At 43.5% G+C, this 11,381-nt stretch overlaps 1 protein-coding gene across 10 annotated transcripts in view; it reads left to right on the top strand.

Moving 5' to 3' along the window:
- The first annotated feature begins 644 nt into the window (after window positions 1-644).
- BCAS3 (BCAS3 microtubule associated cell migration factor) overlaps window positions 645-11,381 on the top strand; it is a 1,590,540-nt gene continuing 1,579,803 nt past the window's right edge. For 4 of the 10 annotated variants that reach the window (XM_077296226.1, XM_077296222.1, XM_077296224.1 and 1 more), the window contains exons 1-2: window positions 683-788; window positions 10,401-10,478. The gene's annotated coding sequence lies outside the window, so the exon portion shown is untranslated. Of the gene's footprint in view, window positions 789-10,400; window positions 10,479-11,381 lie in introns of all 10 variants that reach the window. The other 6 variants (XM_077296227.1, XM_077296223.1, XM_077296219.1 and 3 more) reach the window with 3 other exon arrangements.

The raw sequence follows: 11,381 nt of genomic DNA, 5'->3' as shown, positions 1-11,381 counted from the left end.
TGTGTGCAGCACCCCCCTAGCTATATGCTGTGGATAACGTGTGTGCAGCACCCCCCCTAGCTATATGCTGTGGATAACGTGTTCTAACCTAACATCCTGGTGAGGAGAGGGTAAAGGTGCTAAACCCGGAGAAAGCCCCACTGGCCGCAGTGGTCTCCTGAGCCGAGGTCGCCACTTCCAGTGCACAGCGCCCGTATAGGCCGCGTAACGTCACAGACTCGCGCCATTCCGGAGCCCAGCAGGAGGTAGCCCACCACGCCGTCCTAAAGGCGGGAATCATGTGCCCCGGGCTCGGCGGTCACAGCCCACTACACATGTACTCACATGACCCCAAACACTGCCCTGCACCACCACAACCCCTGTGTTTAGAACACGTGCGCTCTCACCCAAACTTCTCGCGAGAGGATGAGATGTAAACAAAAGCCCGGGTAGCAGGCAGGCAGGGCTCAGGACCTCACACAAATAACGGGGGCCGCTGCCGAGACCCGGCACTTCCCAATCCGACCCCTTCCCGAGCTCAGACCAGAGCGGAAGCAGCGTGGAGACCACTGACTAGAGATCGTACGTCATCACCGTGGTGGACACGCCCCCAGCTCCTCATTGGCTATTAGAATGTGATTGACACCGGCGCTAGAGGCCAAGCTGCTCTGTGATTGGTCGGCTCCAGCTGTTCCGCTTTCCTTGTTGCTGTAGTTGTGTATCTGCTGCTGCTGGAGCAGGACTTGGGACTGACTGTGACAAGAGCAGGAGAAGCAGCTCGTGGTGCCAGCTGCTGCCCAGCGGGAAAGGTAAACAGTGGGCGACAGAGGCAGCAGTGCCACACATAGGGTCATGCTGCTGGCCTCATTTATGTGGTGGCTGCCCAATACACAGTGGTGGCATGCCAGCATCATGCCCAGTGGGGGACACATGCATGAGTGTAATGGAGGGCCCAGGAAAGTCCCCAGACATTGTCCACTCTTCTGTCACATTGTACCTGCAGTGCCATCTTCAGCCAGCAGGAGGTAGAACTTCCATCTTCTCCTCTGAGGTCCCAGCTTAGGAGTCCAGTGGGCAGTCCTGATCCGTGATTGGCTGGGATCGCTCTATGCCTGGCTTCCCATTGGAGATGGAGAACGGATTTGCAGAACTCCATTCCATTGGCCAGGTCAGTGCTCTGTGACCGCTGGACGGAGCCCCTGGAAATCCCCTTAACCCCCAACCTCCCCGACTTTTAGTGCAGCTGCACGATGTCTTGATCCGCAATGATTACGTCGTGATAGCTTAGCCAATCAGAGGAAGAGCCGGGAATACCCGATGGTAAGGAGATCCAGTGGCTCCTATCCAGTGGTCACACAGTACTGACCTGACTGACTGGATCAGCGTCCTGTGAGACCGCCCACTGGACTCCTAATATCACAGCGAGGAGGGATTACCATTGATCCTGAATACTTAAAGCTTTATCACATGACCGGAGCACAGTGCTCCCATTTGTCACCATTATGGGCCACAAGCAGAACTATCTGAGGACTAACATGCCACCCATAATTCATGCCGCCTCTTTGTCATGACACGTCCCTTTAAAATCCTCTATCATGCCCTATGGCACAGTTCTATATATATTGCCTTCTTAAAGGGAACCTGCCAGTTCCTTCATGCTCTGCTTATTATAAAGTAGTGACAGACCATCTAGTTTCAGTGGTCATCTGATTTAGAGCATTACCCCTTAACATCGTGATGTCGGGATGTTGATGATCTGTGGCTTCCTTCGCCCTTCCGATGCTGACTGACAGATTGCTCGCTGAGTAGCTGCTACCGGTCACAGAATCCGGAGAACTGGGCCGGGAGCGCGCAGGGCATGAATATGGCACACCGATGCATGCTGCACTCTGCAAGTTCTGTAGGTCACTTTCACACATAAGAGAAAGACAAACAAGTTTGTATGCCAGCTCACCGTTAGAACACGCAGGTGCAGGGAACTCCGCTTGCAGGAAGTCGAGTCAGATCCACAGAACAAAATGAGAGGTTGAGTTCCAGCTCCATAAAACATCCAAAAATTTATTTAGTCCAACATAAAAATAAGACAAATGCTCCCTAGCATGTGATGACTCCCACAGAGTAGGGTACACGGCAACGCGTTTCGATCCTGAGATCTTTTTCAAAGCCATGTCTATATCAGTTCGAGTTCCTGCTATATATGGGAACCCTCCAATCAGGTTTGATTATTGTATCACATGATAAGTTAAAACGTCATACTAAAATCATCAATAATATATATAAACAAATATAAAATATTCACTCTATATTTAGCAATAGTGCAGCATGGTCTCTACACGTTTATTCAGACCCATCGGATATCTAGTATTGAGATGAAATATCCAGTACGCCTCTCTAGTAAGGAGACGTCTCCTCATATCTCCGCCTCGCCGAGGCACATTAACCTGCTCTATAGCTTGAACCTGAAAACTAGCCGTACTACGTGCATGACAATTAACAAAGTGTCTAGAAGCAGCTGATATATTTCTATTATTATTTGCTATATTGTTAATATCATACAGATGTTCTCGAACACGGATCTTTAGTTTCCTTGATGTACATCCGATATATGATATATTGCATATATTACAATCTATCTTATATATCAAGTTATAGGAATTACAATTTATATACTGCTTGATGTTAAATTTAATTGTATTTTCCATGTTCTGAAACGTTTTAGTTACCACCGCATGTTTGCATGTACCGCAGTTATTGGTGCCACATTTGTAAAAACCCGGATAACTCAACCATGTTTTTTTCTTTTGTTCCCCTGTATGCATCTGAAATAAACTAGGGGATATTTTATTATATATATATTGCTCCAAGCATAGGAAGCCAAATATCCCCTAGTTTATTTCAGATGCATACAGGGGAACAAAAGAAAAAAACATGGTTGAGTTATCCGGGTTTTTACAAATGTGGCACCAATAACTGCGGTACATGCAAACATGCGGTGGTAACTAAAACGTTTCAGAACATGGAAAATACAATTAAATTTAACATCAAGCAGTATATAAATTGTAATTCCTATAACTTGATATATAAGATAGATTGTAATATATGCAATATATCATATATCGGATGTACATCAAGGAAACTAAAGATCCGTGTTCGAGAACATCTGTATGATATTAACAATATAGCAAATAATAATAGAAATATATCAGCTGCTTCTAGACACTTTGTTAATTGTCATGCACGTAGTACGGCTAGTTTTCAGGTTCAAGCTATAGAGCAGGTTAATGTGCCTCGGCGAGGCGGAGATATGAGGAGACGTCTCCTTACTAGAGAGGCGTACTGGATATTTCATCTCAATACTAGATATCCGATGGGTCTGAATAAACGTGTAGAGACCATGCTGCACTATTGCTAAATATAGAGTGAATATTTTATATTTGTTTATATATATTATTGATGATTTTAGTATGACGTTTTAACTTATCATGTGATACAATAATCAAACCTGATTGGAGGGTTCCCATATATAGCAGGAACTCGAACTGATATAGACATGGCTTTGAAAAAGATCTCAGGATCGAAACGCGTTGCCGTGTACCCTACTCTGTGGGAGTCATCACATGCTAGGGAGCATTTGTCTTATTTTTATGTTGGACTAAATAAATTTTTGGATGTTTTATGGAGCTGGAACTCAACCTCTCATTTTGTTCTGTGGATCTGACTTCACTTTCACACATCCATGTTTCCATGCCACAGTGCAGACCATGATGTACTGCAAGTCTCCTGACCCAAAATCGATAGCTTCATGTCTGCCAGTGAGGCTGTCAAGTGTGGGTCAGGAGGCACCAGTCGGTCCATTTCAGTTTTTTTTTTGCTTAGTTGTTCTAGACTTTCTGTGATTTTGGTTTCTCTGTGTAACTAAGGGTAGTCTACAATTTAGGACTTTTTTTTTCTGGATTTGTCAGACTTTTATGCCAGACACAACACTGCAGTAGACTATGCTATTATATCCGGAATAACGGGCAGTCAAATGGAGTCCAAAATTACAGACTTAGAATTCCGTTTTTGTCATTATTGTTACGCCGCCCTACTCCCTGTGTGCTCCACCCAGTACCTGACCATCACACTGCATTGCCTTGTGCTGTTTATGAGCCATAGGAGGGCATGGCCGAGCTCTGCAGGCATTTGTATTCACTCTGTCCTGCAGAGATCTGCTTCCCCACCCTATCACCTTCTAGCAGGTGATAAATCAGGCGACTCCACCCACCATTCCTTCCCCGAATGCTGGTTCCTAGCCTGTTTAGTGCATGCCTACATTTGTATACGGTCTCGCGTTATTGACCCAGCCTGTATACTCACTTTGTATGAGATCTCCATTCCAGACCCTGGCTTTGTATTGTATACCTATGCTGCATGCCTTGCCCTCGGACTGTCTGATTATGCTTCAGTCTCGCCTTCCTGTACCTCATACCCGCCTTTCTGACTCTACAGTCAGCTGCTGAGGTTGTACCTGGTGCCTACCAGCAATCCAGCCTATCCTCACCATCAGACCCGGTAGACACTTATTTACTCCTCTCCAGGGTAATCCCGAGCCGTGGCGCTGTGGGTCCACACCCACCAATGTTACAATTATACTCTGGTTCTATCAGGATTCCATTTGAATCTTCCATTTTTGGGGGGATTCAGATGGAAGCCCCTTACATAGACTGCACAAGACCCAAAGGTGGATTTATAACACTGAATTTGCAACTTTTCGACTACCAGACAGCTGCTTGTTTTCTGATCGGCAGTCGTTTAAAGAGGTTGTCCACTACTTTAACAATGATGGCCTATCGGCACCCCTGTCTATACGCTGTTCTCTGTGCCAGCAGTGGCCGAAAGTGCTTAGTTACGGAGCTGCTCTGTCTACTGATAGTGGCCACAGCTGGGTACTGCACATCTGACTTCCGCAGTACCCGCCAGTGGCCACTATCACTTGACGGAGCAGTTTTATAACTTTCGGCCGCTATCGACACTGAGGACAACAGGGGGTCGCATCCCCACCTATCCAACACTGATGACCTAGTGTAAGGATAGGCCATCAATATTAAAATAGGGGACAACCTCTTTTAAGTCTTTTTAAACAGTGTGACCACATTTAATATGTGCACAGGGCGATCAGTAATAGATAATGCACTGCCCTTAAGGTACCGTCACATTTAGCGAAGCTGCAGCGATCTAGACAACGATGCCGATCGCTGCAGCATTGCTGTGTGGTCGCTGGAGAGCTGTCACACAGACAGCTCTCCAGCGACCAACGATGCCGAAGTCCCCGGGTAACCAGGGTAAACATCGGGTTACTAAGCGCAGGGCCGCGCTTAGTAACCCAATGTTTACCCTGGTTACCAGTGTAAATGTAAAAAAAACCAAACACTACATACTTACATTCCGGTGTCTGTCGGGTCCCCCGGCGTTCTGCTTCCCTGCACTGTAAGCGCCGGCCGTAAAGCAGAGCGGTGACGTCACCGATGTGCCCTGCTTTACGGCCGGCCGGCGCTGACAGTGCAGGGAAGCAGAACGCCGGGGGACGCGACAGACACCGGAATGTAAGTATGTAGTGTTTGGTTTGTTTTACATTTACACTGGTAACCAGGGTAAATATCGGGTTACTAAGCGCGGCCCTGCGCTTAGTAACCCGATGTTTACCCTGGTTACCAGTGAAGACATCGCTGAATCCGCGTCACACACGCCGACTCAGCGATGTCAGCGGGTGATCCAGCGACGAAATAAGGTGCTGGCCTTCTAGCTCCGACCAACGATGTCACAGCAGGATCCTGATCGCTGCTGCGTGTCAAACACAACGATATCGCTATCCAGGACGCTGCAACGTCACGGATCGCTAGCGATATCGTTGTTAAGTTGTTCAGTGTGAAGGTACCTTTAGACTGCTGGATGATCTTTTAACCAAGCCAAAAGGTCATTACGCTCGCACAAGCGTTTTGCTTGTTTGTTGGATGATCCTAGGAACCCTCGTTCTCGATAATCGTGTAGTGTAAATGCACTTTAAAACATAAAGAGTGATATACAGGGAAAGTGAGGAAGTTTACAACACTGAGAATGTGTAGCTGGAAATTAGCCCGGAGTTCCTCCTGAGGGTGCCATTTCCACTGGTGATCACAGGAAGGTAGTCGAAAAATGAGGAAAATTTTGGCACAACCATTATCCCTGGATGGTTGAGCTGGAATCTTTCCTCATTTTTTGTTTAAAACATATAGTGAAATTAAGGCTACTTTCACACTGGCGTTAACTGTATTACGTCGCTATGCGTCGTTTTGCCGAAAAAACGCATCCTGCAAAAGTGCTTGCAGGATGCGTTTTTTTCTGCATTGACTAACATTAGCGACGCATTTGCGATGCAATGACACACGTCGCAACCGTCGTGCGACGGTTGCGCCGTGCTGTGGCGGACCGTCGGGAGCAAAAAACGTTACATGTAACTTTTTTGCTCCCGACGGTCCGCTTTTTCCGACCGCGCATGCGCGGCCGGAACTCCGCCCCCACCTCCCCGCACTTCCCCGCACCTCACAATGGGGCAGCGGATGCGCTGGAAAAATGCATCCGCTGCCCCCGTTGTGCTGCGGGGACAACGCTAGCGTCGGGAACCTCGGCCCGACGCACCGCGACGGGCCGAGCCCGACGCTAGTGTGAAAGTAGCCTAACCTAAAGCTATCCAACATATGAGATGGCTGTCTCTCCAACTGACATTTGTCCAAGAGATCTTTCTTCCAAGTCCACCCGCACACAATTGGCTTGGTTGAGGATTCACTTGTTTTCTATGGTGTGAGAGGATAAAGCTGCTACAGTGACTGCCTGATCCATCTCTCCCCAAGACATCATGTTGGGGGGAGAATCAGGGGACCCACCAATACACATCAGATGGTCTGTGGTTTCATCGGACAGTCACCTTAAGCGTGTAATCTGTAAGGCTGGTTTCACATGTATCAGTTGTTTTATTCCTGAGCTGGACACAACTGATGACATGGTCCTGGTCGTGGACAGGTCTGGTGTGTGTAGCCAGACCAAAAAAGCGCTGCATGGATTGTTGTTTGATATGGAATTGAGACCAGTATGGCGACACAATTAATGCATTGCAGGCTGGGAACAACCCCATTGAGATTTATTTGATCTGTCGTAAATTAAGTTTCCCTCTGTCATTTTGTCATCAGTCTCGAAGGAAGCATGGAAACGATGTCTTAGCAAGACATAATTAGTATCACGAGGCTTTCCTAGAACAGATCTATTAGTAAATATGCTAAATGGAATTGATAGCGTAACTTCAGGGCCCATTGTTGTATATACACATGTGGTCAAAATTGTTGGTACCCCTCGTTTAATGACAGGAAAAACCCACAATGGTCACAGAAATAACTTGAATCTGACAAAAGTACTGTAATAATTCATAAATCTATGAAAATGAACAAATGAAAGACCTTGCTTTTCAACATGGTTCCACAGAATTGAAAAAAAAATAAATTAAACTTATGAAATAGGCCTGTACACAAATGATGGTACCCTTAACTTAATATTTTGTTGCACAAACTTTTGAGGCTATCACTGCAATCAAACGATTCCTGTAACTGTCAATGAGACTTCTGCACCTCTCGACAGGTATTCAGGCCCACTCCTCAAGAGCAAACGGCTCCAGTTGTCTCGTGTCTGAAGGTTGTCTTTTCCAGACGGCATGTTTCAGTTCTTTCCATAGATGGGTCATTCCATGGTAACTTACGTTACATTCAAAAGCCAAAAACTGGCTACAGACTGTTATTTGAAGGTAGGCACAAAAAGGAGTGAATGTATATTGTACATTAAACTATTCTCTTTTCAAATAATTTTTATTGTATCTTTTGAAATTTAGTATTAACATGCGAAGATAGTCATATAATCAGCTCTCAAGGGAATAAGGGTAAGGAGAGGGAGGGAGGTAAGGGAAATGGGACTGGGAAAAGGTAAGTACAACTTTGTGGACACGCTGTCCAGACATAACAGAATTTGATAGTTATTAACATTAAACTATTCTCAATAGATTTCAACACAGTTTGATTTTTCAACAATAAAATTAAATACAAAATACAGTGTTATTACTACTTGCCTTACAAAAAAGGAAAGGCAATTGACCCTCATGAGTCTGCCAAATTTTCTATTCTGGTAAACAGGGGAGAAGCACTATTTTTATTGTATTAAAACACCATAGTCCCAGCAACTTTAAAAAATTTATTTTAACCTCTCAACTTAAAAGCAACAGTTTTTATTACAAGAAATATAGATAACTTACGTTACTAATCTGATGGTAACTTACATTACAATATGTTACCATCCATTGGATTAAACTTATTGTCAGGTAAGTTACCATCATCTTTGTAACGTAAGTTACTATATTGTGTTGTAACGTAAGCTACCATGGAATCACCCAGATGCTCAATAGGATTTAGGTCAGGGCTCATAGAAGGCCACTTCAGAATAGTCCATTGTTTTCCTCTTTGCCATTCTTGGGTGTTTTTAGCTGTGTGTTTTGGGACATTATCCTGTTGCAAGACCCATGACCTGTGACTGAAACCAAGCTTTCTGACACTGGGCAGCACATTTCTCTCTAGCATCTCTTGTTAGTCTTGAGATTTCATTGTACTCTGCACAGATTCTAGACACCCTGTGCCAGATGCAGCAAAGCAGCCCCTGAACATAACGGAGCTTCCTCCATATTTCACAGTAGGGACAGTGTTCTTTTCTTGATATGCTTCACTTTTACGTCTGTGAACATAGAGCTGATATGCCTTGCCAAAAAGTTCCATTTTTGTCTCATCTGTCCATAGGACATTCTCCCAGAAGCTTTGTGGCTTGTCATGTAGTTTGGCAAATTCCAGTCTGGATTTTTTTTTTTTTTTTTTTCAACAATGGTGTCCTCCTTGGTTGTCTCCCATGAAGTCCACTTTGGCTCATACAATGACGGTTGGTGCGATCTGCCACTGATGTTCCTTGAGCTTGAAGTTCACCTTTAATCTGTATAGAATTTTTTCTGGGCTCTTTTGTTACCATTTGTATTATCCGTCTCTTTGATTTGTCATCAATTTTCCTCCTGCTGCCACGTCCAGGGAGGTTGGCTACAGTCCCCATGGATCTTAAATTTCTGAATAATATGTGCAACTGTAGTCACAGGAACATCAAGCTGCTTGGAGATGGTCTTATAACTTTTACCTTTTACATGTTTGTCTATAATTTTCTTTCTGATCTCCTGAGATAATTCTTTCCTTCGCTTCCTCTGGTCCATGTTGTGTGTGATACCATGTCACCAAACAGCACAGTGAGTATCTGTAGCCCTATATACAGGCCCACTCACTGATTCCAAGATTGCAGACACCTGTGATGCTAGTGAGTGGACACACCGTGATTTAACATGTCCCTTTTGTCACATTATTTTCAGGGGTACCATCATTTCTGTCCAGGCCTATTTCATGAGTTTTATTTTTTAAAAATTCTGTGGAACCATGGTTGAAAAGCAATGTCTGACTTTCATTTCTTCATTTTCATAGATCTTTTATTTATTATGACTTTTGTCAGATTCAAGTTATTTCTGTGACCATTGTGGGTTTTTCTGTCATTAAACGAGGGGTACCAACAATTTTGACCACGTGTGTAGTCGACTGTAGGCTGAGTGCACACAATGGCAGAAAAAAATCAGTGCAGATTTTGCAGCTATTCTATAGAACAATCCGTATGTGGTTTCACGCCGATTACATTGAAGTGGTGAAAGTGATGGACGGTTGTATGACTGTAGGGACAGATTATATTGTGCTGTTTACAGTCTACTTGACAGCAGTGGGGGCACTGCATGAAATACTTCATTGCAATTTCCAAAGTTTCATTTTTTTTATTGTAGATGAACTGGAACTATAAAAATAAAATACTGTAGATACTTGTGTACCTTCAGTTATATCAAGTCTACATGTCCTGGGGGAATTTTGAATAACGTTCTTGTATTTTGTAAATCTTATAAATAATTGGGGTATTGCATGTGTGTATGCTATGCTCTAAAATCTCATCCCTTTGGGCACATCCTTATCAGGTGTTCATAACTTATTCTTTTGGAATCCAAGAATTTGTTGGTACCTAATCCTCCAAATCGTATTGGATATGTGACCATGCCTATGCGGTCAGAATTCATTATTCTAATTAGTATGCCCACTTCTCTGCTAAAAAACTGCTCACCTCAATTTTCATGAAGATATCAAAATATGAGACCCCAACAGATCACTCATACTAAAACGATCAGTACTGAATGTTTTAAAGTTTTGTTTTTTTTTTTACGTAAATGTATGTACTTAGGCTTAAAAAACCCAAAACATTTTACTATGAGGTTTCATTAAACATATTGCACTGTTTTGCTTTAACAGGCTTTTTGTTTTGGGCACATTCACCTTTGGTTTGGTCTGTGGCCATAAATCAGCTGGGAAGAGCTCAGAAAAAGACAGGTAAAAGAGTTACAAACTTTCCCATCATTCGTGTTGAATGAGCTCACTGATGGATTCTCAGTTAAATAATTTTGCAGCCAGCAATAGACAGTACAATACAGGGGGTATTAAAGGCAAATTGTTTAATGTAACCTAAGTGCAAAACATTTTTTTAACCTGAAATACATGCATTTAAGAAAAGAAAATTGTCCTTAAAGTTGGACAACTGCTTAAATACCCTTTTATGCTCTCATTTTTATTTTTTATGCTTTTAGTTGCAAATTTTGAAAGAAGCCGAGTTAATTGCATGTTATCTGCTGCTGTCTGCAAACAGAAGTCCATAGCGATCGGTCTTTGGCTGCCGTAGTGCTCGGTCACCAAACACTTTATAAATATCGACTCGAATATTTGGCCCGAGTGTGGGTCACCTGTTTTCAGAGTTCTGGACTAGATTTGCTTGCAGCCCTCCACACTTTCTATCTTTCTTTTCACAGTAGTAGTGTTTCCTATGACCATATTGCTATTATTGCTGATATTCTGCATTATTTACAGTGCCTTGCGAAAGTATTCGACTCCCTGGAACTTTTCAACCTTTACCCACATATCATGCTTCAAACATAGAAATACCAAATGTAAATTTTTGGTGAAGAATGAACAACAAGTGGAACACAATTGTGAAGTTGAACAAAATTTATTGGTTATTTTAAATTTTTGTGGAAATTCAAAGACTGAAAAGTGTGGCGTGCAATATTATTTGACTCCTTTACTTTCAGTGCAGCAAACTCACTCCAGAAGTTCATTGTGGATCTCTGAATGATCCAATGTTGTCCTAAATGCTTAATGATAAATATAATCCACCTGTGTGTAATCAAGTCTCCGTATAAATGCACCTGCTCTGTGATGGTCTCAGGGTTCTGTTTGAAG

Source organism: Ranitomeya variabilis, chromosome 3 (genome assembly GCF_051348905.1).
Source record: "Ranitomeya variabilis isolate aRanVar5 chromosome 3, aRanVar5.hap1, whole genome shotgun sequence".
Lineage (NCBI taxonomy): Eukaryota > Metazoa > Chordata > Amphibia > Anura > Dendrobatidae > Ranitomeya > Ranitomeya variabilis.
Note: the sequence above shows the minus strand (reverse complement) of the source record. Positions and strands in the feature narration are given on the sequence as shown.